Source organism: Leptonychotes weddellii, chromosome 3, assembly GCF_054177405.1.
Source record: "Leptonychotes weddellii isolate Sample4059 chromosome 3, ASM5417740v2, whole genome shotgun sequence".
Classification (NCBI taxonomy): Eukaryota; Metazoa; Chordata; class Mammalia; order Carnivora; family Phocidae; genus Leptonychotes; species Leptonychotes weddellii.
Window position 1 is genome coordinate 85,867,416 of NC_138371.1, and position 27,290 is coordinate 85,894,705.

General features: G+C 37.1%; 1 protein-coding gene across 10 annotated transcripts in view; it reads left to right on the forward strand.

Moving 5' to 3' along the window:
* ZRANB3 (zinc finger RANBP2-type containing 3) overlaps positions 1-27,290 on the forward strand; it is a 289,657-nt gene that overhangs the window by 40,023 nt on the left and 222,344 nt on the right. Inside the window, exon 1 of one of the 10 annotated variants that reach the window (XM_081814549.1) lies at positions 7,659-7,693. The exons of the other annotated variants lie outside the window; for them this stretch is intronic. The gene's annotated coding sequence lies outside the window, so the exon portion shown is untranslated. Of the gene's footprint in view, positions 1-7,658; positions 7,694-27,290 lie in introns of those variants that run through there. 10 annotated transcript variants of the gene reach the window in all.

A 27,290-nucleotide genomic window follows, 5' to 3' on the forward strand; every position in this document is an offset into this window, starting at 1 on the left:
CACCTAGGTTTTTAAATGAAGTTAGGATATTTGACTACAGTGAAACAATTCACATATTTTGTTAACGTGTTCCCCAAACTCTTAAGGAGTACTGAACCATACTGGAATGCTTCTTTGGAGGCCAAGGAACTTGTTGCTGACATAGTAATAATTTGGTTGTTTGCACATTTTATAAAATATTAAAATGTTCCCAGTTACCATAGTCCTTAAATAACTTAGGGTGAGATGTTATCTGTGAAGTGTTGGCTTGTGAGTAGGAGGGAAATTATATGTTACAGTGTTATATAAAACTGACTCATATGAGTGGGTGAAAAATCCCAAGAATACCAGACACCCACACTTGAAAAAGCCAGTATGTGTCGTTTTTCTCTTTATACCATGTTCCTGCAGGCTGCTTAATGGAGCTGCATTCATTAAAGAAATCTCTATAAGTTCTTTCATTGCCTTCATGAATATCTTCCTATTAAAAAAAAAGTGAAATAACATTTTTTGTCATTTAAAAAATCATTGTTCACAGGACAAAAAGTTTGATTCAGTATTTGAAGTAATTCACTTCTCTGTGCTTCAGGTTTTTTAAATTAGTTAAAATCAAGAGAAACATACCTACTTTTGGAGTATATTAGGATATTTGTTAAATCCTATATAAATACAATTAAATTATCTTTTAGCAAGTAGTAATCTAGGTCTTGATAAACAGCTGATGCTGTTTTACTGATTAAAAACAGTATATTGTATGGGGATGTTATCACAGATTAGCCCGTTAGGTAATTCAAGTTTAATCAAGGTATTCCTTTGCATAGTAACATTAGATATTTTTAAATATATTTGTTATGTTATCCAAAATGTTTTGGTTGGATTTCACAAATTAGGTTTTGTTTCTATGGAGATTTTTGTTGTTGTTTGATTTTTAAAGAACGCTTCCTTGGTTCTTGCACCACATGTGCTAACTAAGCCTTACTGTTTTATTCAAATTCTCATTCCTCTTTTTACCATTCTTTGTCCAAACTGAGAATCTCAACTGTACTAAAAAAAAAAAAAAAAGTTCCTATTGGTTGAGAAGAATGTAACCTTCATTTGAAAATAGTAAAAGGACAGTTCTTGCTGTGAAACAGGTCTTCCAAAAGACACTTTCATTTATGTTTTTTAATTATCATAAGACCTCTTTGATGGTGATGGTGTTATCCCAACTTTTTTGAAATGAAAGCTATAGCTTTGAGAGGTAAAGTAACTTGCTCATCTAATAGAGTTGGGATTTCAACCTAGACAAAACCTCTGTTCTTTTATTTTTATTGTGCTGTAAAACACAGTATATATGCATTTTTGTACATAAATCTTTTGAAGGGTGTTTTGTTGCTGTTTACAGATGTAGCATATATATATATAATTTCTGGTATATAATTTCTGTTATATATACTGTTATATATATATATATATTCTGTTTTATATATATATATATATATATATATAATTCCTGTTGAATTGCATGCCTGTCTTGAACTGTTAAAAAAAGAAATCTAATGAGCAATTTGTCCCCTTAATCTTCTGAAAATGAGATTCTATTCAAACTGATTTCTATTATGATTATTATTAATATATTTTTAAAAATGAGTTTAATATGATTATTAAAATAACTCTCCTTATGACCCAATAGTAATTCTTGTTATAATTGTCATACCCCATCATGTAACTAAAGCTGTGATCAAATTACCAGTATTATTTTTACAAGATGCTTATTTGCTTTAGTTAAGAGGCAGCATGAAAGCATATTAAGTAAATCCTAATTTCTATGAGATATATATATACACACACACATATATATCATGTATGTATATGTATGTATTTATCTTTTTGTATTTGTGTATGTATGTATCATAAAATTTTAAGTAGGGTATGCTGCACATGTAGAAAACTGTTGATTTGTCATTTTTCCTGAGACTTTTCTTAGTTAATGAAAAGTTAATTTGATCAGCAGGGACCTCAGAGGATAATTTTAAGTTAGAATCTTTCCTACTTGTATCTAAGATTATCATTGCTTGGACTCATGGGGCATCTTTATTTTTTATCATTTATACTTTAATTTCTATGATCTCATCTTAGATATTACTCCTACTGTCTGCAGATAGATGTGTTGAGGTGATAATTCTTGATGATTTTCTCAGTAGAATTTAAGCTATTTGTGACAACTGATTCTTACTTAGTTCTATCCACTAAATCATTATTTGCAAATATGTCTGTCATATCTATGGGAATTTTTTATTTTGTCTTTTTGTCTTAGGGATAAAAGTTCTATAGGTAAAAACTAGTTTCCAGAAATAATTCCCAATTGGAATAACATTTTCATAGAATTGGACTTTGTTTCTTAAACCATTGTTCCTCACATTAGAGTCCAAATAACTCACTTGTTTTCTGAGGTCATTTCAAATAAATATCCACTGAATGGCTATTTACTGGACACAGAGAGAGGCCTTTGGAGTGCAGAAGTGGATAAGACATTGTCTTGTTTTCAGGAAATACATTGCCTAATAGCAGAACATACATAAAGAAATTTTATTGTAGTGTGATGGATGTTACTGTAGAAGGATGTTCAAGGTACAGAATGCATACTGATTGAAAATGAGGGCATGGAACAAAGATTGTATGAGAATGCTTCTCGGGACTAAATCTAAGCTGATTTTGAAGGACAAATATGCACTTACTAAGAGGCTGGAATATAGTAGGGAATTTTCATGGGCTTACTTCAGGTAAAATGAACACTGTTTAGGGAAATATATAGAAAAAAATTCATATTTATTCCAAAAGATTATTTTAAAACTGTTTCTCCTTGTTTTTTAAGTAAAATATTGCAGTAATTAGAGCACTTATCAAGAACACTTGCAGTGGGTGCCTGGGTGACTCAGTCGTTAAGCGTCTGCCTTCGGCTCAGGTCATGATCCCAGGGTCCTGGGATCGAGCCCCACATCGGGCTCCCTGCTCCGCGGGAAGCCTGCTTCTCTTCTCCGTCTCCCGCTCCCCCTGCTTGTATTCCCTCTCTGTGTGTCTCTCTCTGTCAAATAAATAAATAAATAAAATCTTTAAAAAAAAAAGGAAAAAAGAACACTTGCTGTGACCTAAGTATTCAACCATCTCTGATCGTTGGTAAGCATTAATGGTGGTCCTAAATAGCAGATAATGGAAATGAATAAGATACCTGGATTATCTGCCAACTTTTTATATATAACTTTATTATAATTAGCTGAAAATTTAACTATGTTCTTTAAAGTGTAAATTCTATGCGTGATTTATTTATTTAACATACGTATATTGAGTTGGTACCCCCACTTTACAAGCAGAAAACTAAGGTACACAGGTGAAGTAATTTTCCTACACGTACTGGTATAAATAGAGGAGCCAACATACATTTTGATTCCAGAGGCAGTGCTTAAAGAAATAAAAAGGTCAGTAGGCTGGAGTGGTGAGGGTGAGACAGGGCACAAAATGAGGCTGGAAGCTTGGCTGTGCTGAGGTGGGAGAGAGTGAAGCTAGAGAGGCAAAGTAAGGAAAGGGAGGCACTCTTGTTTGTTTTTAAGTTGAGTAATACTTAGCCTATGGAAATGCTAATAAAAATGATCCAGCAAAGATGGACAATTAGAAGATACAGGTGACAGAAAAGCTAATCAATAATGAGGGGCTGAGAATGTAAGATGGGGTGGTACGCCTCTGAAGAGGAAGGAGATGAGCATGGTACTGAAGCAGGTGAGTTAAGGTTGGTGTTGGGAAATTAGAGGTGGTTAATATATCACCTGCACCAGCCTATTAGGCTGCTTCATTTCTGCACATCATCTTTAACCGATCTCTGTGGTATACCTGCAAGAACACCATATACAGTTTAGAAGTGTTCATGGAATTCATTTGGGAGTGTAATAACTGAAGAGGATAAGAATAGGAGGCTTGGTATTTGGAAGTCTTAAGGGAGAAACCTGTGACTGCATAGTACAAGGGGGAAAATGAGGTAATAGTCTGCTCAGTTTAAATGGAAGCAGAGAATGAAAGCCACTTAGGGGCGCCTGGGTGGCTCAGTCGGTTAAGCGTCTGCCTTCGGCTCAGGTCATGATCCCAGGGTCCTGGGATCAAGCCCCGCATCGGGTTCCCTGCTCGGCGGGGAGCCTGCTTCTCCCTTACTCTCTAACCCTGCTTGTGTTCCCTTTCTCACTGTCTCTCTCTCTCTGTCAAATAAATAAATGAAATCTTTAAAAAAAAAAAAAAGAAAAAGAAAGCCACTTATTCCAGTCTTAATTAAGCTTGGGTCTAAGAGAAGCTGTAGCAAGAAATACAACTAAGTTATAGGAAGAAGTACTGGACTCAGAGAGAAAATACCTCTACCTTAAAGGAAATGAAGACATGCTGTCCACAGTAATAGTGATAGCATCGCACTTTAAAGAATCTGAACTTTTTCTAAGCTCTTTTTCTAAGAGCTTTTGTATGCAAGAACTTTTCAGATCAATGAATCAGAATTCTAAAGCTGGAGGATACTTAGGTATTATTATTGTCCATTTAATAGAAGAGAGAACTGAGACCCGCAGAGGTGAAGTGATTCATCCAAGATCTGAAACACAGCTCTTGGTGTCCAAACCCATACTGCAGGTTCTTAACTTCTAGTTTATTGTTCTTCCCACCACACAATGCTGCCTCCCGTTTCAGCAACTTAACTAAAACTGTTTTTGCAAGGCCCTTATATGTATTTGAAGATTGCCATAATGCCTCATTCTCACTTTTCCAAACATTTTTCTTCTTAAAGTAATTTATTCATTCATTCTTCATATGTTATGTTTTTCGTATTCTTCAGTCTCCTGGTGACTCTCTTCTGAGTTGCCAGCATTTAATCGATGTTTCTCTTCAAGTGTCTAATTTAGATTGTCAACTACTTGGTCTGCATAATATCTGTTAGATGAAACCATGAACTTTATTTTGCTACTCATTAAACATTTACGATGTGGTAGGATAAATACTCTCAGTGAATATGCTACTTTCTTATTAACTTATATTTTAATTACCTTATTTAAAAACTGTATCAGAGCATCCTTTCTAAATTTAAATTTCAACTTTAATTTTTTTTTCTTCCCCTTAACTGGCAGTTACCAGATCTTTTGATGAAAATCTTTGAAAGTTTAAAATTCAGGTCAAGTGACAGTTCATTATCATTCTCAGGATGTAATCAGACTGGCTATTCCAGAAGGAATTTGGTGAACAAATGAAGCAATAAGATTTCATATTTTTCTGAATTCTTGTTTTTTTTTTTTTTTGCTGGATTAAATTAATTTGCAGAACATGAAACTGAATATGTATGTGAAGTTGAAAATAAATGTTTAATAACTCAGACTTGTACTCCCGGATATAGATTTCATTAAGTTTTTATAGGGACAGATGGGTAGGGTGATGACAGAATTAGGTAACTGCCAGTTAAAGGAGAAATGTTTAACTGAACCTTAAAACGCAATAAGAACTAAGAATTTCTGAATCTAAGATATTTTGCATGAGTGTCCTTTGATAAGTCTGCTGAGGATTTATTTTCCTCATCAATAGAATGAAGAGACTTATCCATGCATGCAGGAATCATTTGCATCATACCTACTTGTACCAGGAACTGAGGGTGCCATTCCAATTCTAACCTTCTTCCATTCTGTTCTCCTTCTGCTTTCCTATGGACTGAAATGCCTTCTTCCACCCACTTTCTTTTTGGTGTTGGGGTGCAGTCAAGCTGGGGCTGTTTCTCAGTTCATCCTGCTTGCCCAGAGTACAAAAGCTTCTAACTAAATGGGTCTGGAGTAGTTTGTATAGTTTTCTTTTGAAGCAGAGCTGGAGTCCTAACACATCTAACAGACTCCCATCTGGCAACTCCTGTCACCTATTACAACATTAAGTGATAGAGAGATCCTTAAGCCACAGGAGTTAGATGAGTGGCATATGCATGCTGTGAAAGAAGCATACATATGAGGTAACTTTGTACTGTAGATCCTCTTCAGAACCATGCCTGAACTCCTCCTCAAACTACCTTGCAGGGGCCAGGTAGGTAGCACTTACCTCATATCTCAGGGGATAGCTGCTACTTGGGTCCAGCCAGTTATTGTCATACCAGAGGACCCACCAGAGGACCCATCCAATTTTGCTAGATTTCTCCATTTTTCAAGGATTTTTTTTTAAAAGATTCCTTATTTATTTATTTGACAAAGAGAAAGAGCAGCACAAGCGATGGGAGGGGCGTGCAGCAGAGGGTGAGGGAGCAGGGACCCCACCGAGCAGGGACCCCAATGCGGGGCTCAATCCCAGGACCCTGGGATCCTGACCTGAGCTGCAGGCAGATGGTCGACTGAGCCACCCAGGTGCCCCTTCAAGGACTTTTTTTTAATGAACTATTAGGATTTTTAAATGTTAGCAACAAATATGAATTTCCAGAAAGGTCTCTGGGTCCAAAACAAGTCCTTTTGTGAGCCAGACTGCCAGTTTGCAGCCTCTACTCTAAGGAGAACAGTGTGACATAGATCGCTGGACGTCCGCATAGCCCCACTTGCTACCACTGCCATTTTTACCCTGGCTCTGAGACTGGTAAGGAGGAAGAATAACAAAAGCAAGTGGGAACTTACTTGGTAAGTTGCATTACTTCATCTCTTCTATTTTTTGAAGAGGAAAAGCATTTAAAAAAAGCATTAAACATTAAAGCATTAAGCCTATTTTCCTCTGAGAAACTTTTTTGGGTAAGTTTATGTCAAAATGATAACTGCTCAATTTCGTTTCAAGAACTGACCTTACCTGTCTGTTGAAATTGACTGTAGTACATCTTTGAGATTTTATAATTCAGCCTTTTCTTGTCCTTTTTGCTTCTTAAAATGATGAGAATAGTGGATATTTGCAAACATTAACAGGTAGAAGCTTACGGTTTATAGATGAATGGATTTGGAACTTGGTCAGAGTATTTGATTTTTCTCTTAATTAAGCTGTTCCCAAGCTTTTTTTTTTTTTTTTAAGATTTTATTTATTTATTTGAGAGAGAGAGATCAGAAGTGGGGGTAAGGGACAGAGGGAGGGAGACAAGCAGACTCCCCACTGAGCAGGAAGCCCAATGCGGGGCTCTGTCTCAGGACCCTGAGATCATGACCTGAGCTGAAGGCAGATGCATAACTGACTGAGCCACCCAGGCACCCCAAACAATTCCCAAGCTTATAATTCTAAAGCTAATTTCTGTGGCCAATGTTTATGTTAGTCAAGAGAAAGTTTCTGATACATTTTTGGGGAAAAACAGAAGGAAAAGCAGGGGCAATTGGCATTTGTAAGAAAGACCAAATGCCATTTACTGAAAAGGCAAGACTACTTAAAAATTTCTACTTACTTATGTCATCCTTCCATAAAATTTTTAAATGTTTAATATAGATCCTTTCAAACATGTATGTAACAGAAAAAGAATAATATAATAGCTTCAACAAGTTACCAACCCACATAGATCCCCCAAGCTTTATCATCCTGCTGGAATTTTTTTTTTTTTTAGATTTTTTTATTTATTTGACAGAGAGAGACACAGCGAGAGAGGGAACACAAGCAGGGGAAGTGGGAGAGGGAGAAGCAGGCTTCCCGCGGAGCAGGGAGCCCGATGCAGGGCTCGATCCCAGGACCCTGGGATCATGACCTGAGCCGAAGGCAGACGCTTAACGACTGAGCCACCCAGGTGCTCCTGGAATTTTTTTAAAATTTTAAAAATTTTTATTTATTTTTAAAGATTTTATTTATTCATGAGAAAGAGAGAAAGAGAGAGAGGGGAGGGCAGAGGCAGAGGGAGAAGCAGCTCCCCACAGAGCAGGGAGCCCAATGCAGGACTAGATCCCAGAACCCCGGGATCACAACCTGAGCTGAAGGCAGACGCTTAATCGACTGAGGTTAAAAATCCAGGCAGCCTGGATTTTTTTTTTTAAAGCAAAATCACAAGCTTTTAAATATTATGCTTCTATGTGTGTACTCAGTTAAAGGGAATTGTCACCACAGATTTCTTCTATAACTGGATGCAGTCATTGGGAATAAGTTTTAAAGTGACCCTTGGGGCCTCAGTTGCAGGGAAGTCAGAGCTTTGTGGTACTTGTGATCAACTGAAGTAAAGAAGACTCCTGTACTACTAGATTTGTCAGACGAAGTGTCTGTTGGTGCTTTTATGTTATTACCCAGTCCATAAAGTGTTTATTAGCAGCACAGCAGTTTATTCAAATGTATGTGTCAGTGTATATATCTGAAGATTGAATAAACTAAGGTAATTAATGTTTTTATTTTACTTTAAGTTACATTTGTCTTTTAATTTGAATTCACATCCAATTTAGTCTTTTTCAGGGTAAGAATGTTTATTGATTTCTTAACTTGCCTAGAGACTCTGCTAAATGATTTACATGTTTTAAATTGTTTAATCCTTGTAACAGTCTTTTGAGACATATACTATTGTCTAGGTTTTGCTAATGAGTAAGCCAGACTCCAATGCATTTAATGTTTCTTGGCCAGAAAATGGTAGACTCCCTATTTGAATAGTTTGTTTGATTAATGAGCTACTGTCTTTTCATCATACCCTATTGCCAGAGAGCCTATTCAGAGCTGTCTGGTCAGTGGTAAGTGCAGTATTTTCAGTTTATCAGCTCACAGTTTTAGTCTGAACTACTAAACTATAATACCATAATCTACTATAATATTAATGTTGATTATATTTATCTATAGCAAAAACCTGCTTCATGAATCTGCCACTAGACCTAATTTACAGGCATTTTGTTTACCACTTACTTGACTGTGAAGGTCAAACCTGCCATTCTTATTCATAGTGTAATTTATGAATAATATATGCATCAACTATCCAGGAGTGATGAAGGTGAGCATATAAATTTTTCACTCTTATCCTCAATAGGAATATCCGCCTGAATGATGATTTTCAGGCCTTTTCTCTATCACTATCTAGTAGAACTTCCTTTAATGAAGGAAATGTTCTGTCTTTGTGGCTGTCCATTATAACACCAGCTAGCTACTATGGCTCTTGAGAACTTAAATGTGGCTAGTGTGACGGAGGGGCTGAATTTTGTTTTTTCGTTTCATTACATTTTTATTGAAGTATAGTTGAAACACAATGTTATATTAGTTTCAGGTGTACAGCCAGTGATGTATTAACTCTATATGAAAGAAACTTCATAGAGGTTTTCCCAAATTAGATAACATTCCTAGAAATGTACATGACTTATCAATATTGAGTTGGGAAATTAAAAGGCTATTTGTTGTTTTTTGTTTTGTTTATTTTTGTTTTAATTCCAGTATAGTTAACATACAGTGTTAGTTCCAGGGGTACAATATAGTGATTCAACAATCCTATACATTACTTACTACTACTCATTGCATTCTTAAATGCCTTCACCTATTTCCCCCATCCCCCTACCCACCTCCTTCTGGTAACCATCCATTTGTTCTCGGTAGCTAAGAGTTTGTTTCCTGGCTTGTCTCTTTTTTCCTTGTTCGTTTGTGTTGTTTTTTAAATTCCACATGAGTGAAATCATATGGTATTTCTCTTTCTCTGACTGACTTATTTTGCTTAGCATTATACTCTATAGATCCATCCATGTTGCTGCCAATGGCAAGATTTCATTCTTTTTTATGGCTGAGTAATACTCCATTGTACATATATGTCCATGTATATATATCCATATATACCTGGATACAATGAATATTAATGGATAAGTTCTTCCACTGTATATGTATATATACCCTTGTATACACACACACACACACACACACAATTCTATTCTTCTATTGATAGACACCTATGTTCTGTTGATAGACACTTAGGTTGCTTCCATAACTTGGCTACTGTAAATAATGCTACCATAAACATAGTGGTGCATATATCTTTTTGAATTAGTCTCTTCATATTCTTGGGGTAAATACCCCATAGTAGAATTACTGGATCATAGAGTAATTCTATTTTTAATTTCTTAAGGAACCTCCATACTGTACAGTGACTGTACCAATTTGCATTCCCACTAACAGTGCACAAGGGTTCCTTTTTCTCCACATCCACTCTAACACTTGTTTCTTGTATTGTTAATTTTAGCCATTCTGATGGTGTGAAGTAATCTCATTGTGGTTTCGATATGTATTTCTCTACGATAGTGATGTTGACCATCTTTTCATGTGTCTGTTGGCCATTCATGTCTTCTTTGGAAAAATGTCTATTCATGTCTTCTGCCCATTTTTAAATTGCATTATTTCATTTTTTGTTGTTAAGTTCTATAAGTTCTTTATATATCTTGGATACTAACCCTTTAGAAGGTTGTCTTTTACTTTGTTGATGTTTCCGTTGCTGTGCAGAAGCTTTTTATTTTGATATAGTCCCAATACTTTATTTTTGCTTTTGTTTCCCTTGCCTCAGGAGTCATAGCTAGAAAAATGTTGCTATGGCCAAATGTCAGAGAAATTACTGCCTATGCTATCCTACAGGATTTTTATGATTTTAAGTCTCACATTTAGGTCCTTAAACCATTTTGAGTTTTCGTGTATGGTGTAGAAAAGTGGCTGACTTTCATTCTTTTGCATGTAGCTGTCCAGTTTTCCCAGGATCATTTGTTGAAGAGACTGTCTTTTTCCCTTTGCATATTCTTGCCTCCTTGGTAGAAGATTGATTGACCATATAGCTGTGGATTTATTTCTGGACTCTCTGTTCTGTTCCATTGATGTATGTGTCTATTTTTGTGCCATTACTATAGCTTTGTAGTATATCTTGAAATTTGGGATTGTGATACTTCCAGTTTTGTTTTTGTTTTTCAAGATTGCTTTGGCTATTCAGGGCTTTTGTGGTTCCATATAAATTTTAGGATTGTTTGTTCTAGTTCTGGGAGAATACTATTGGTATTTTGATAGGCATTGCATTAAATGTGTATATTACTTTGGATGATATAGACATTTTAACGATACTTATGCTTCCATTCCATGAGCATGGAATATTGTTCCATTTGTTTGTGTCATTTTCAATTTTTTTCATGAAGATTTTATAGTTATTAGAGTACAGGTCTTTCACCTCCTTGGTTAAGCTTATTCCTATATATTTTATTATTTTTCATTCAATTTTAAGTGGGATTGTTTTCTTAATTTCTCTTTCTGCTGCTTCATTATTAGTGTATAGGAATGCAACAGATTTCTGGATATTGATTTTGTATCTTGTGACCTTACTGAATTCATTTATCAATTCTAGTAGTGTTTTGGTAGAGTATTTAGGGTTTTCTATTTATAATTTTATTTCATCTGCAAGTAGTAAAAGTTTTACTTCTTCCTTATCAATTTGGATGCCTTTTATTCCTTTTTCTTGTCTGATTGGTGTGGTTAGGACTTCCAGTAGTATGTTGAATAATAGGAGAGTGGACATCCTTGTCTTGTTCCAGATCTTAGGGGAACAGCTCTTAGTTTTTCCCCTTTGAGCATGATGTTAACTATGGGATTTTCATATATGGCATTTATTATGTTGCAGTATGTTTCCTCTAGATCTGCTTTGTTGAGGGTTTTTATCACGAATGTATGTTGTACTTTGTCTAATGCTTTTTCTGCATCTACTGAAATGATCACATGGGTTTTATCCTTTATCTTGTTGATGTGGTGTATTGATTTGCAAATATTGAACCACCCTTGCATTTTAGGAATAAATGCCACTTGATTGTGGTGAATGATTTTTTAATGTATTGTTGGATTCATATTGCCAATATTTTTTTGAAGTTTTTTGCATCTGTGTTCATGAGATACTGGCCTATAGTTCTCCCTTTTTTTGTAGTATTTTACCTGGTTTTGGTATCAGGTTAACGCTGGCCTCATAGAATGAATTTGGAAGCTTTCCTTCATCTTCTACTGTTTGGAATAGTTTGAGAAAAATAGTTATTAATTAACTCTTCTTTAAATGTTTGGTTGAATTCACTTGTGAAGCCATCTGGTCCTAGGCTTGTATTTTTGGGGAGTTTTTTTGAATACTGATTCAGTTTCATTTCTGGTAATCGATTGGTCTATTCATATTTTCTGTTTCTTCTTGATTCAGTTTTGGGAGGTTATATGTTTCTAGGAACTTACCCATTTCTTTTAGATTGTCCAATTTGTTGGCATATAATTTTTCATAATATTCTCTTATAATCTTTCGTATTTCTATGGTGTTAGTAGTTATTTCTCTTCTTTCATTTCTGATTTTATTTACTTGAGTTTTCTTTCCTTTTTTTTTTTTTTAAGTTTGGTTAAAGGTTTTTCAATTTTGTTGATCTTTTCAAAGAACCAGCTCCTGGTTTTATTGATCTGTTCTAGTGTTTTTTATTTTCTGTTTCATTTATTTCTGCTCTAATCTTTATTATTTCCTTCCTTTTACTGGTTTTGGGTTTTCTTTGTTCTAATTCTAGCTCCTTCAGGTGTAAGGTTAGGTTGTGTTTTTTTATTTTTCTGCCTTCTTGAGGTTGGCCTGTATTGTGATAAACTTCCCTCTCAGAACATTTGTTACAGCATCCCAAAGATTTTGGAACAAATTTTCATTTGTCTCCATGTGGTTTTTTTATTTCTTGGTTGACCTGTTAATTGCCTGTTAACCTCCATGTATTTGTGCTCTTTCCAGATTGTTTGTTGTGGTTGATTTCTCCTTTCATACCATGTGGTCAGAAAAGGTGCATGGTATGATTTCGATCTTTCTGAATTTGTTGAAACTTGTTTTGTGGCCTAATATGTGATCAGTTCTGGAGAATGTTCCACGTGCAGTTGAAAGGAATGTGTATTCTGATGTTTATGGATGGAATGTTCTGAATATATCTGTTAAATCCGTCAAATCCAATATGTCATTCAAAGCCACTATTTCCTTGTTGATTTTCTGTTTGAATGATCTACTTTCAGATCCTTTAGGTTTGTTATTAACTGTTTTATGTATTTCTGTGTTTTCATGTTCGGTGCATAAATATTTACAATTGTTTTATCTTCTTGTTGGATTTTTCCCTTTATGATTATATAGTGTCTCTCTTTGTCTCTTGTATAGTCTTTGTTAAAGTCTATTTGTCCCATATAAGTATTGCTACCCTGGCTTTTCACTTCCACTTGCATGAAAAAGTTATTTCTATCCCTTCATTTTCAATCAACATGTGTCTTTAGGTCTGAAATGAGTGTCTTGTAGGTAGGTTATAGATAGTCTTGCTTTTTTTTTTTTTTAAAGATTTTATTTATTTATTTGAGACAGAGAGAATGAGAGACAGAGAGCATGAGAGGGAGGAGGGTCAGAGGGAGAAGCAGACTCCCTGCCGAGCAGGGAGCCCGATGCGGGACTCGATCCCGGAACTCCAGGATCATGATCTGAGCCGAAGACAGTCGCTTAACCAGCTGAGCCACCCAGGCGCCCGATAGTCTTGCTTTTTTATCCATTCATTTACCCTATGTCTTTTGATTGTAGCATTTAGTTCATTTACATTCACAGTAATTTTCTCAAAAGATTTTATTTATTAGAGAGAGCGAGGGAGAGCATGAGTGGGGAGAGGGAGAGTCAGGCTCCCTTCTGAGCAGAGCTCGATCCCAGGACCCTGGGCTCATGACTTGAGCCAAAGGCAGACACTTAACCAACAGAGCCACCCACGTACCCCCATTCACAATAATTATTAATAGGTATGTACTTATTGCCATTTTGTTACTTTTTGGTGGTTGTTTTTGTACTTCTCTGTTCCTTTTTTCTCTTGCTCTATATTGTCTCATGATTTGCTGACTTTCTTTAGTGATATACTTGGATTCCTTTCTTTTTTTTCTTTTTTTACATCCCTATTACTGGTTTTTGGTTTGTGGTTACCATTAGGTTTGTATATAACATCTTTTACATATAGTAGTCTATATTAAGTTGATGGTTGTTTTAGTTTGAACCCATTCTTTAGTCCTCTCCCTCAATGCTTTAGGTATATGGTGTCATAATTTACATTCTTTTATTTTGTGAATACCTTGACTAATTTTTATAAATACACATTTTTACTGTTTTTATTTTTATTTTTTATTTATTTTATTTTTTTAAAGATTTTATTTATTTATTTGAGAGAGAGAGAGTGAGAGAGCACAAGAAGGGGGAGCGGGAGAGGGAGAAGCAGACTCCCCGCTGAGCAGGGAGCCCGATGCGGGACTCGATCCCGGGACTCCAGGATCATGACCTGAGCCGAAGGCAGTCGCTTAACCAACTGAGCCACCCAGGCGCCCTATTTTTACTGTTTTTAACTTCCTACTTTTCTTACTCTTACTTATGGTCTTTCCTTTCCACTCAAAGAGTCCCTTTGAACATTTCTTGTAGGGCTGATTTAGTGATCATGAATTCCTTTAACTTTTATTTGTCTGTCTGGGAAACTCTTTTTCTCTCCTTCTGTTCTGAATGATAGCCTTACTGGATTGAGGATTCTTGGCTGCAGGGTTTTTTGTTTTTTTTTTTTCCCCTTCAGCACTATGAATATATCATGTCACTTTGTTCTGGCCTGCAAAGTTTCTGCTGAAAATTCAGCTGATAGCCTTATGGGGTTTCCCTTGTATGTAACTGCTTTCTTTTGCTGTTTTAGAATTTGCTTTTTATCACTACTTTTTAACATTTTAATTACTGTGTCTTGGTGTGGACCTCCTTGGGTTGATTTTGTTGGGGTTCTCTGTGCCTCCTGGATCTCAATTTCTGTTTCCTTCTCCAGATTCCAGTTTTCAACTGTTATTCAAATACATTTTCTGCCCCCTTTTCTCTCTCCTCCTTCTGAGATCCCTATAATGCACATGTCATTATGGTTATGGTGTCACCACGTTCCTCCTTTTCTTTTTTAGAAAATATTTTATTTATTTATTTGAGAGAGAGAGTGTGTGAACACATGAGCAGGGGAAGGGCAGAGGAGAGGGAGACAGAGGGATAAGCAGACTCCCTGCTATATATCCAGTGTATTTTTAATTTCATTTATTGAATTCTCCATCTCCAATTGGTTCCTTTTTATATTTTCTATCTCTTTGTTAAGGGTCTCACTGAGGTCTTCCACTGTTCTCAAGTCCAGTGAATATCTTTATAACCATTTCTTTAAATTCTCTATCAGTCATATTACTTATCTCTGTTTTGATTAGGTCTCTTTCTGTGATTTTGTCTTATTCTTTCATTTGGGACATATTTTTCTCTCTTCTCGTTTTGCGTACCTCTCTGTGTCTTTTTCTTTGTGTTAAGAAAGTCATCTGTGAGGGGCGCCTGGGTGGCTCAGTTGGTTAAGCGACTGCCTTCAGCTCAGGTCATGATCCTGGAGTCCTGGGATCGAGTCCCGCATCGGGCTCCTGGCTCAGCAGGGAGCCTGCTTCTCCCTCTGACCCTCTCCCCTCTCGTGCTGTTTCTCTCTCTCTCTCAAATAAATAAATAAAATCTTTAAAAAAAAAAAAAAAAAAGAAAGTCATCTGTGTCTCCTGCTCTTGAAAGTAGTGACCTTATGAAGATGGAATCTAGTAGTGCCCTTCCATGCAGTATCTCCTGTTCAGCAGGACCTGATGCTTCAGGGGTATTTCCTATGTGTGTTGTATGTACCCTGCTGTTGTGGCTCAATTGCTTTTCCCTTCAGACCAGTTGTCTACCATGGCTCTCTTTGCCTGTTGTAGACAAGGTTTGGTCCTTGTGTTGTTGGTGGGCAAGTCTGGGTCCTCCCTGGGCTTAAGTTGAGTCTAAACAGGCATTTGCTAGAGTTGCAGTAGCTCCAAACTACAGGGCACTGTCCTTGTGTTATCCCTAGAGAAGATTTTGTTGGTGGGCAGGACCTGCAATCAGACCATATGTCTGCCCCCAATCCACTGCTGGGGCGTCAGTTTGACTGTGATTATATTCCCCTTGCCCCTGGGGTAGGAGTCACTTTAGAATGTTGCTGGCCCCTATCAGGGCTGCTTGCACACTGTCAGGTTTGTGACACCAGTTTGAATGTGTTCCAGCCAAGGGTCTGTGGAAGGGGAAGTCTACAGGACAATGTGGGAGTGAATTGCCCAGTACCAGCAAGGATTGCACCAGTTTGCTGAGTAAGGGGACCTGCAGCTGCCAGGACAATTTGAGGCAGTGGATTCATAGAAGCCCATGTGGGGGCCTGTGATGTATGCAGGGTTTGCCCAGATCTGCTTTGGGAGGAGACCTGGAACCAAGGCTTGGCTGGAGGGGGCATGTCCATAGGATAATGCGTGGGCAGGGTGTGCTGTTAGCAAGTTAGGTAACAAGTATTGGTGCTGCCCTGGTGAGAGGCTGAATTTTTAATTTAATTGACTTTTAATTAATTTAGATTTAATTTATCTAGTGGCTACCATATGGATAGCACAGCTCTATAATAATCCTATAGGATTATAGTTTATATTAGATATGAATCATACATGTTATATATTTATTTTACATAAAAAATAAGGTATTTAATTCAATTTGGTCCTGAGAAGCCTTATTGGAGCAAGGAGTATAATTTATTAAATTGAACACTTAATACTTGTAAAGAAAATAAGAAATTGCCTTAGATAGCAGAGACCTTATGAAACTAAACTTACTTTGGTTTATTTTATGCAAAAATCATTAAATAAGGAGTTTAAATATTACTTTATTAATAATAATGCTTTTGGATGGGTGGAAAACTTTTAAGTTCAAAAGTTGTTAGCCATTTGGTCAATTTGCTATTTAAGCAGTAGACAGGAAAATAAAAACGACAATTGCAGTAAGAAATTCTTGTGGCTGCATTAATAAAAAATTTGAAATAGTAAATCTTAGCCAGGTCAGGAAGAGAAGTCTTAAAATCTTGTCTATATTGCCTCTCCCACCCCACATTGATTACCTTCCCACCCTCTGAATATTCTGATATATTTCCCTTTCTGTTTCAAGTGATTTTGTAAAGTATGAAATGTTACTGATGTTGGTGGTATACACACCTCTGAGAATGATGACATTTCCCCCATTGAAGACAGTGGGGAAAAAGAAGACTTGAGAGCCAGGGTTTTAAATTTTATAATTTGGAATAATCAACTAAAGATTTGTTACTTAAAATTCTTCCTTCTTTTAATTTAAAAAGTTTTATTACCACTGTCAAATTACTGTAAATAAATCAGCCAGCAGATTTTTCTCTTTTTTTTCATTGTCAGTATTCCAGAAGATTATGTTGAAATTTTGAATAGAGTCCACTAAAGATGACTACACTGTTAAACAGTTTTCTTCATAAGGAGAATTTCTAAGTAGGTTTTAGCCCTAGAACTGGATGAAAACTTTTTTCTTTGTACAGTTCTTAATTTGGGGGACCTTTTTTTTTTTCCCTCATTTTAAAAGACGGGTAGAAAGTTAAATAACTTTTTTTTAAATCAAAGAATCATAATTTTTCTTTTTTTTTTTAAGATTTTATTTATTTATTTGACAGAGAGAGACACAGCGAGAGAGGGAACACAAGCAGGGAGAGTGGGATAGGGAGAAGCAGCCTTCCCGTGGAGCAGGGTGCCCGATGTGGGGCTCGATCCCAGGACCCTGGAATCATGACCTGAGCCAAAGGCAGATGCTTAATGACTGAGCCACACAAGCGCCCCGAACATCTCTTCAACAGAATGATAATAGGACATTTTTAATAGGTATTTGTAGTAATGTCCATTCGTCTGTGTCCAGGGCATGCTTCTTTCTTTTTCCTTTGATTTAAACCTCAAACTTTACTCTGGATAATGTGGGGCACTAACACTGTCAGAATAAGCTGAAAATGTATTAAAAGAGATGAAGAGATGAGTTCTAATAGCATGTTGATTGCACTGCAGCCCAAAATAACTCATGTGTATGAGAATAATCTTATGTTTTAACTGAGAGAAGAATGAGGCAGAAGGAGTTAACAAAGTAGAATGATTATATTCTTCCGTAATTACCAATTCCATCATTAGATTATCAGGACCCTGTGAATTCTGAGAATCTGAGAATCTGTCATACAGTGAGAAATAGTCATGATCACTATCTTTTTTTTTCCTTTTTAGTTATTAAAGAAGATATAAGGAGTAACATGTTTGGGGAAAAGAGGTTTCAATAAACCTAAATTAGAATTTCTCAACCACAATGTCTGTCTGCTGGACTAAGAGCTAAGAGACCTGGGTTCCAGTTTTGTTCTAATGTTAATTATGTGTTTCACCTTGAGCAATTAACTTCTCTTGATCAGTTTTATTTTTCCCTTCAAATCTGTATTAGGGTTTTCCAGAGAAACAGAACCAACAGCATATCTATATTTTTGTCAAGATTTATTATGAGGAATTGGCTCACATGGTTATGGAGGCCAAAAAGTCCTGAGATCCGCAGTTGGCAAGCTGGAGACACAGGAGAGTCAATCATGTAGTTAGTCCAAGTGTGAAGGCCAGAGAACCAGGAGAGCCAAAGCTGTAAGTTCTAGTCCATAGGATACAGGCTTGAGACCCAAGAAGAGCTGATGTTTCAGTTCAAGTCCAAATAAGAAAAAAAAAAACTGTTTTCTCTGCTTGATGATAGGCAGGAGTTCCTGTTTACTTGTAGAAAGGTTAGCCTTTTTGTTTTATTCAGGCTTCTTTTTTTTTTGAAGTAGGCTCCATGCCCAGTGTGGAGCCCTGTGTGGGGCCCATTATGGGTTCCAACGTGGGGCCTGAACCCATGACCCTGAGAAGAAGACCAGAGCTGAAATCAAGATGCTCAACCTACTGGACCACCCAGGTGCCCCTTGTTTTATTCAGGCTAAGTGATTTAATAGGACCTACTCTGATTAGGGAGGACAATATGCTTTACTTTGTCTACTAATTCTAATGTTAATCTCATTCAGAAACACCCTCACAGACACACCCTGAACTTTTACCCAAATTTCTGGGCAACGCATGGCTCAGTGAAGTTGAGCCATAATGTTAACCATCATACTGTTGCTTCCCACCACCCCCCACCCCTGCCATTTCAAGGCTACATTCAAACACTTCACTACGTTTAAAATAGCATATGTAAGGTATTGTTTCTAATAAAGCAAAGTAATAAAATTAGCATTGTCAACCTACAGTCCAAATTAAAAAATAGAACATTAGTGATGATGTGGAAAACAAGGGCAAAAGAAATGTAGGTAAAATTAAATCTCCTTACAACTTGCAGCCCGTTGACAAATACTTGAGGCAGGTAGAGTGACATTCCTCAAGGAACTTATAACTGCCTTAATGTGAATACTTTACTAAAGGCAAAAAACAACCTTAGCCTGTCGTTAGCCAGACCTCCAGGATCCTGTAAGTCTTCTTTAACATATGAAAATACCTTTGGAAACTTCCTTTATCTCTACCCGCCCCCCCAAGATATATGTTAGTAGCCATCCTTCAAACATATGGCCCAGTGATAAGTATCTGGAGGGTCTCATGACTTATGTTTTACTAGACAGTGGTAAATAACCTTATCTTAATGGCAGCTAGCCCCTCAAGGTCCTGGAAGTCTTGCTTCCAAATTCCTTAGAGATTTAAGCTATCCCTAACCCCTCCTAAGTAAGAAGTATATAATCAGTCACTCATCATTATCCCAGTGTAGTCTTACTGCACACAGGTCCTGTCCCCATGCTTTAATAAAACCACCTTTAAAAAAAAAAGATTTATTTATTTATTTAACAGAGAGAGAGAGAGAGAGAGAGAGCGCACGCACAAGGAGGAGGAGTGGCAGGGAGCCTGATGTGGGGCTCAATCCCAGGACCCTGAGATCATGACCTGAGCTGAAGGCAGATGCTTAACTGACTGAGTCACCCGGGCGCCCCATAAAACCATCTTTTTGCAGTGAAAACATCTCAAGAATTCTGTCTTGCTTGTTGGCTCCCAGACCCCAACTTCACATCAAGTGATACAATTGAATTTAATAAGGGTGTTTTTTATTTTTTTAATATTATAGTATTATAATAGATTTCTATTTTTTATCATAAACTTTTCAGATTCCAAGTAATGTTTATTGAAACTTGCATCACTTTTTTTTCATCGATGGTGCTCAGTATCCCTGTAGTACCAATCATATGTTATTGAGCAATTGACGTATTATTCTACTGTGAACTCTAGACTTCGTAACATCTCCATTTGCACGTTTAATATGTCAAAACAGTACATCTAAAACCAATATATATTATAGATTCAGTGCAATCCCTATCAAGATTCTAGCTACCTTTTTTTTTGTAGAATTGACAAGCTGATCATAAAATTCATATGGAGTAAGATGCCCAGAATAGTCAAAGCAATTCTGAAAAAGAAAAACTCATATTTCCCTATTTCAAAACTCCTACAAATAAAATCAGAAATGAAAGGTATGACAGAAATACAAAGGATCATAATAGACTACTATGAACAATTATATGCCAAGAAATTGGACAACCTAGATAAAATGGATAAAGACTGAATCATGAAGTAGAAAATCTGAACAGACTGATTACTAGTAAGGAGATTGAATAGGTTATCAGAAACCTCCAAACAAAAGTCCATGACCAGATGGCTTCACTGTTGAATTCTACCAAGTCTTCAAAGAAGAGTTAATAATTATTTTTAAACTCTTCAAACAATAGAAGAGGAGGGAATACTTCCAAACTTATTTTATAAGACAAGCATTACCTTGATACTAAAACCAGGCAAGAATGCCACAAGGAAACAAAATTAAAGGCCAGTACTCCTGACTAACACAGATGTAGAAATCCAATAAAATATTAGAAAGCCACATTCAGCAATGCACTAAAGGATCATACACTGGGGAGCCTGGGTGGCACAGTTGGTAAGCATCCAGCTCTTGGTTTCAGCTCAGGTCATGATCTCAGAGTTGTGAGATTGAGCCCTGTGTTGAACTCCACACTCAGCATGGAGTCAGCTTGAGATTTTCTCTCCCTTTCCCTCTGCCCTCCTGCTCATGCTCTCTCTCTCTCTTGAATAAATAAATAAATCTTTGAAGATAAAAAAAGATCTGGGCACCTGGGTGGCTCAGTTTGTTAAGCGGCCAACTTGATTTCCACTCAGGTCATGATCTCAGGATCGTGGGATTGAGCCCCAGGGATCGAGCCCCACATCGGGCTCCTTGCTCGGTGGGGAGTCTGCTTGAGATTTTCTTTCTCCCTCTCCCTTTGCCCCTCAACCCACTCATGTTCACACGTGCATGCGCTCTCTCTCTCTAAAATAAATAAAATCTTTAAAAAAAAGGATCATACACCATGGTCAAGTGGGCTTTATTTTAGGAATGCAAGGATGTTTCAACATCTGCAGATCAATCAATGTGATAGACCACATTAAAAAAATGAAGGATAAAAATCATATGAGCGTCTTAGTATATGCCAAAAAAGTCTTTGACAAAATTCAACATTAGTTCATGATAAAAACTCTCAACAAAGTGGGTATAGAAGGAACGTACATCAATTTAATAAAGGCCATATATGACAAGCCAAGAGCTCACGTCTTTCTCAGTGGTGAAAAGGTGAAAGCTTTCTAAGATCAAGAACAATAGAAGGATGTCTACGTTTGCCACTTTATTCAACATAGTTTTGGAAGTCCTAGCCAGAGCAGTTAGACAAGAAAAAGAAATAAAAAGCATGCAAATAAGAGAGGAAGAAATAAAATTGTCACATTTACAGATGACATGATATTTTATATAGAAAACCCTAAAGACTACACCAAGAAAATGTTAGAACCAATCAGTAAATTCAGTAAAGTTACAGGATACAGAATCAGTATAACAAAAGTCTGTTGCATTTCCATACACTAATAATAAAGTCTCAGAGGAGTTAAGAAAATAATCCTTTTTACAACTGCATCAAAAAGAATAAAATACCTAGGAATAACTTTAACCAAGGAGGTGAAAGACCTTTACACTTGGTTTCAGCTCAGGTTGTGATCTTATTAATACGATAAGATATTAATGAAAGAAATTGAAGGGGTGCCTGGGTGGCTCAGTCAGTTAAGTGTCTGCCTTCAACTCAGGTCATGATCCCAAGGTCCTGGGATAGAGTGCTGCACAGGCTCCTTGCTCTGCAGGGAGCCTGCTTCTCCCTCTCCCTCTGCCTGCCATTCCCTGACGCTTGTGAAAAGATGTCCAAAATCACTGATCATCAGAGAAATGCAAATCAAAACCACAATGGGGTACCACCTCACACTTGGAATGACTATTATCAATATGATAAAAAATAACTAGTATTGGTGAGGATGTGGAGAAAAGGGAACCATGGGCACTGTTGGTGGGAGTATAAATTGGTACCACCACTGTGGAAGACAGTATGGAGGTTCCTCAAAAAATTAAAAATAGAACTACCGTATATTCAAGCAATTCCACTTCTGAGTATTTATCCAAAGAAAATGAAAACACTGGGCGCCTGGGTGGCTCAGTTGGTTAAGCGACTGCCTTCGGCTCAGGTCATGATCCTGGAGTCCCTGGATCGAGTCCCGCATCAGGCTCCCTGTGCCTGCTTCTCCCTCTGACCCTCCCCCCTCTCATGTGCTCTCTCTCTCTCATTCTCTCTGTCTCAAATAAATAAATAAAATCTTAAAAAAAAAAAAAAAAGAAAATGAAAACACTAACTTGAGAAGATACATGCGCTCCCGTTTATTGCAACAAGGGAAATGCCTGTTAACTGATAAATTCATGAATGAAAGTTGTATATCCATACAATGGAATATTATTCATCTTCAAAGCGAATGAAGTACTGATATACTCTACAACATGGGTGAATCTTGAAGATATGCTGAATTAATGGAGCTAGTGAAAAGGCCACATATATGATTACATTTATATAAAAGTTCCTGGAATTACATAGTGGTGATAGTTTACAAGTTTGTGAATATACTAAAAAATCACTGAATTGTACTTTAAAAGAGTGAATTTTGTGGTATGTGAATTGTATCTCAGTTTAAAAATACTGGATTTAGTGATTTTTCCCCCCAAACCTGCCCCTTCTAGTCGTCTGTTTCAAAAGCTAGGGACCATTTGAAAGGCGTTCTTATGTTAGAGGTGACAGATTATTGAATCAGAAAGAGACTCAGAGGTAATCAGTAGAGGGATAGTTTGAGGTTCTCTAGGAATAGACTGTTTACCTCACTTCTCTACTTCCCACCTACCGAAAATCTTTGCCAGGCATCACATAATGCGATGGTCTAATTTCAGAAGATCAATTAGTAAGTGTGACTTTCTGGATTCCTTGGAAAAATCACCAGAGCTTTAGGTGGCTGGAACCTTCCAGGATGAATGAGAATTCCTTCACCCACAAGATTAACTAGATTGACACAATCTGCCTCAAAGCAACTCCCATCTTTCCTCTAAAAATAAATTGTTATAAATAGTGCTTTGACAGAATGGCTATGACAAGACTGATAGCTATTCACCCCAAATCCATTTCCTTTTCTTCTTGGGTATACAGCTGGATACATTTCCTCACCTTTCTTATAGGTAAAAGTAAAATCATGTGAATGAATTCTAGGCAATGAAATATTAGCAAAAGAGACTTTCCAAATGTGTTCCTTCACTTTCCCCTTCTGCCAGCCAGATGGAAAAGCTAGATAATGGCAGATCCTCCTGGAGCCTGTGTCCTTGAATTAGATAGACAAGAGGTGCTTACCAACCAGAGACACCCCTGTTGTATTACTATATAATTGGGAAATAAATTCCTTTTTTAGTTGAATATTTATACACTTTGGGGTCTGTTTGCTATTACAGCCATGCCCACACTAATTAACATATGGGTGACTGCAATTCTAACAAAAAATAATGATGAAGAAAAATCACCGAAGTATTTTAACAGCAGAGGCATGTTGGTACTAGATACTTTTAGATTTTTTTTTTTTTAAAGATTTTATTTATTTATTCATTAGAGACAGAGAGAGAGGCAGAGGGAGAAGCAGGCTCCCAAGGAGCAGGGAGCCTGATGTGGGACTTGATCCCAGGACCCTGAGATCATGACCTGAGCCGAAGGCAGACGCTTAACCATCTGAGCCACCCAGGCGCCCGGTACTAGATACTTTTATATTCTTATAAATATTGTTGAGCTTTGTTCTAGGACCCAGCTAATTTATCTAGAAATGGTTTGGTTCTTTTGGGTCTTTTAAAAACATATTCAAGTAGGACCAAAGCAGTGTTGAATCTAGGGCTGATTTTGCCTTGCTATGAAGCAAGACCTTTCTGAGTTCCCAACATTCCATGAATTATGAGCAGAAACTATTCCTGGTCTGGAGGTTGTTCTCTCCAATATTTCAAGTGAGTGTTTCCTTGGATTCGGGCATTCCCTGATCAGTACTTGGACAGATTCTGTAGATATCTGGAGCTCTCTCTTTGGGCAGCTCTTTCCTCTTTACTCAACCCTGTGAAATTTGATCTTCATCTCCCCACATTCCTAGTATCATCTCCACTCAAGGAGACTGTGGAGACTACCAGTGTGTTCCTCTTGGAAGCTCTCTCCATGCAGTAACCTTTAGTACTTGTAGGGCTCATGTCCTTTGACCTGTCGTTCAGAAATCACGACCCTTTTTTGGCTCATGTGCAATGTCTTAAAAACCATTGTTTATTTTGCAGGGCACCTGAGTGGCTCAGTCACTTAAGGGTCTGGCCCTTGGTTTTGGCTCAGGTCATGATCTCAGGGTCATGGGACTGAGCCCCGCGTCAGGCTCCATGCTCATCACAGAGTCTGCTTAAGACTCTCCCTCTCCTTCTCCCTCTGCCCCTCCCTGCTGTGCTTTCTCTTTAAAATAAATAAATAAATCTTTAAAAAACATATATATATATTTTGCATGGGTTTTTTTGGTTGTTTTAGGTGGGAGGATAAATTTAATCTCTTATCCTATTTTAGCTGAAACTCTTTGTATAATTGTAAGAATAATATAAAAGTGATATGAAAAGGCTCTGAAGCTTTATTGCTTCAATTTAAATGGTGGCCCTTAGACTAATTAGCTGTTTGACTTTGGGCAAATTACTTAAGTTCTCTGTTTCAACTTTCTAGTCTATAAAAAGAAAATAATGGTAATACCTCCATTCTATAGGGTGTTTGTGGGGGATTAAAAGAGTTATTAGTACATGTGAAGTACTTCAAAAAGTGATTGGCATATAAGCTCTCAATAAATGAGTTATTACGGTTATTATTATAATCATAGAAAATATCTAATGCAAAAAACTTTGGAGTAAGGGAGTTCTTTGTTTCAGTAACCAGCTCTACCACTTATTGTGGCCTTATATTTAGCCTCTGTTAATCTCGTTTTGCTCATTACAAAAAGTGGATAATAATAACACCTACTCATTAAACAGTTGTGTGGGTGAAATAAAATTATAATAGTACAGCATTTGGCACAGTGCCCGACACAGATTGGGTACTAAGTGATTGTTATTATTTGGATTATTTATTGCTACATAATCAATTGCCAGGAAGCTTAGTAGCTTAAAACAGCAGTTATTGTTTTGTTATCTCTAATGGTTCTCTCCTGCAGTTGTGGTCAGACAATGGCGGGCCTGCAGTCATCTTGAAGGCTTTCTTAGTCATCTGCCTTATAGTTGATTCTGGCTCTTCACTGGGATCTCTTCAAACCCTCACAGCATGGTGACTGAATTCTAAGAACAAGCATTTTAAGAGGATCAGGCAGAAGCTGCATTCTGTTTTATAATAGCCTCGAAAGTCAAAATCACCTCATGTTATTTTGGCTGTAGTTACAGGCCCACCTAATTTAAGGAGGAGAGTCAACATCACCTTGCAAGAAAAACATGTGTGTAATGGGAGATACTGCTGTAGTCACTTTTAGACAATACAGTCTGCCACAGTTAGCTACTATTCATGTTTACATATATGCAAACATTTTGCATAAAATTTTCATTTCCTCCAACACCACACTTTATATAAAGTTTTCCGTGTACTTTTTAAAGCTTTTTAAAAAAGTTTTATTTTAATTACACTTAGCATACAGTGTTATATTAGTTTCATCTGTACAATATAGTGATTCAACAATTCCATACATCACATGGTGCTCATCACAACAAGTGTCCTCTTTAATCCCCATCACCTATTTCACCCATCCCCCCCCACTTCCGTCCCCTCTGGTAACCATGAGTTTGTTTTCTAGAGTTAAGAGTCTCTTCTTGGTTTGTCTCTCTCTCTCTCTCTTTCCCCTTTGCTTGCTTGTTTTGTTTCTTAAATTCCATGTATGACTGAAATCATAAGGTATTTGTCTTTCTCTGACTGACTTATTTTGCTTAGCATCATATTGTCTAAACTTTTATTTTTTTAACTTTATTTTTATTTTATATTTTTAGATTTTATTTGAGAGAGAGTGAGAGAGAAAGCACGAGCAAAGTGAGGGGCTGAGGGAGAAGCAGGGAGCCCAATGCGGGTTCGATCCTGGGACTCCAGGATCATGACCTGAGCCGAAGGCAGACACCTAACCAACTCAGCCACCCAGGAACCCCAGCATTATATTGTCTGGATCCATCCATGTTGTTGCAAATGGCAAGATTTTATTCTTTCTTATGTCTGAGTAATATTTTGTTGTAGATATATATCACATCTTCTTTATCCATTCATCAATTGTGGGCTGCTTCCATATCTTGGATGTTGCAAATTATGCTACTATAAACATTGGGGTGCGCGCATCCCTTTGAATTAGTGTTCTTGTATTCTTTGGATATATATCCAGTAGTGCGGTTGCTGGATCGTAGGTTTAATTCTATTTTGAAAATTTTTTAAAAATATTTTATTTATTTATTTATTTGACAGAGAGAGTGAGAGAGGGAACACAAGCAGGGGGAGTGGGAGAGGGAGAAGCAGGCTTCCCACCAAGCAGGGAGCCTGATGCGGGGCTTGATCCCAGGACCCTGGGATCATAACCTGAGCCGAAGGCGGATGCTTAACAACTGAGCCACCCAGGCCCCCCTCTATTTTGAAATTTTTGAGGAACCTTCATACTGTTTTCCACAGTGGCTGCAGCAGTTCGCATTCCTAACAGCAGTGCACGAGTGTTCTTTTTCCCCACATCCTCGCCAACACCTTTTGTTTCTTGTGTTGTTGATTTTAGCTATTCTGATAGGTGTGAGGTGATTCTTATTGTAGTTTTGATTTGCATTTCCCCGATGATCAGTGATGTTGAACATCTTTTCACGTGTCTGTATGTCATCTTTGCCATCTGTTTGTCTTCTTTGGAGAAATCCATTCATGTCTTCTCATTTTTAAATTTGATTATTATTTGGCTGTTGAGTTTTAAAAGTTCTTTATATATTTTGGATTTTAACCCCTTATTGGATATGTTTTTGCAAATATCTTCTCCCATTTCATAGATTGCCTTTTAGTTTTGTTGATTGTTTTCCTTTGCTGTGCAGAAGC